Consider the following 1174-nt stretch of genomic DNA (forward strand, 5'->3'; position numbering starts at 1 on the left):
AGAATCACTTGAACCCAAGAGGTGGAGGTTGCAGTGAGCCGAGATCATGCCATTGCACTCCAGCCTGGGCAAGAACAAGACTCCACTTCAAAAAGTAAGAAGGAAAGAAAATAATTTTTAAAAACATACAATATGCCTAGCACGGTGGCTCATGCCTGTAATCCCAGCACTGTAGGAGGCTGAGACAGTTGGATCAATTGAGGTCAGGTGCCTGGCCAACATGGTGAAACCCCATCTCTACTAAAAATACAAGAATTAGCTGGGTGTGGTGGTGCACACCTGTGGTCCCAGCTGCTTGGGTGGCTGAGGCAGGAGAATCACTTGAACGCAGGAGGTGAAGACTGCAGTGAGCTGAGAACGTGCCACTGCACTCCAGCCTTGGCAACAGAGGGAGACTCTGTTAAAAACACACACACACACACACACAACAACACACATAACTTTTTTGTCTAGGAAAGTTCTGGAAGAATACTCAATAATCTGAAAATAGTGCTTACCCTAAGGAGGTAGGAAGAGGACCAGGGACTGGGGGAGGAGATTGATCAAAGGAAACCTGAGTCTTATCTATAATTTTCCATTTTTGTTTTATTTTCAACTCCAACTTTTAAAATATAATTTGTACTTTTTATTGTGAAGTAAGATATGTAAAACCGTACATGAAAATAGCACATTGAAAACTCACGTTCAGATCAGAACATTAGCAGAACCTTAGGAGCACCCGGATCACACCTTCCCTCCTCACCCGGGGAGGCAGCTCTGGCTTGTGTCTATCACTTCCTCACTTTCCTTTCTAGTTCTACCATCTGCGTGCACCCTGAACAACAAACTGTTTCGTTTTGCCTGTTTCTGAACTTTATATATGGAATCGTATGTACTTTTCTATGCCTTGCTTCTGTGTGTTTGTGCAATATCACTTAACATGCTTTTCTATCTACTTATTTATTTATATGTGGTAAAATATACATAAAATTTACCACTTAAGCCATGTTTAAATGTACAATTCGGGGGCATTAAGTACATTCATGAGGTACAATATTATATTTTTGAGACTCATGCAAATTAATCTACATGGCTATATGCAGGTGGTTCATATTCATTCCTCTAAAGTATTACATTGTGTGAATATTCCACTGGGTGAATATACAACACTTTATTATTCAACTACTGTTCTCTC

The 1174-nt window shown here is 40.6% G+C and overlaps 1 long non-coding RNA gene across 1 annotated transcript in view; it reads right to left on the reverse strand.

Moving 5' to 3' along the window:
• Positions 1-1174, reverse strand: part of LOC105518704 — a 16823-nt gene that overhangs the window by 711 nt on the left and 14938 nt on the right. The gene's annotated exons all lie outside the window — the stretch shown is intronic.

The sequence above is a fragment of the Colobus angolensis genome, unplaced genomic scaffold (genome assembly GCF_000951035.1).
Source record: "Colobus angolensis palliatus isolate OR3802 unplaced genomic scaffold, Cang.pa_1.0 Scaffold11, whole genome shotgun sequence".
Lineage (NCBI taxonomy): Eukaryota > Metazoa > Chordata > Mammalia > Primates > Cercopithecidae > Colobus > Colobus angolensis.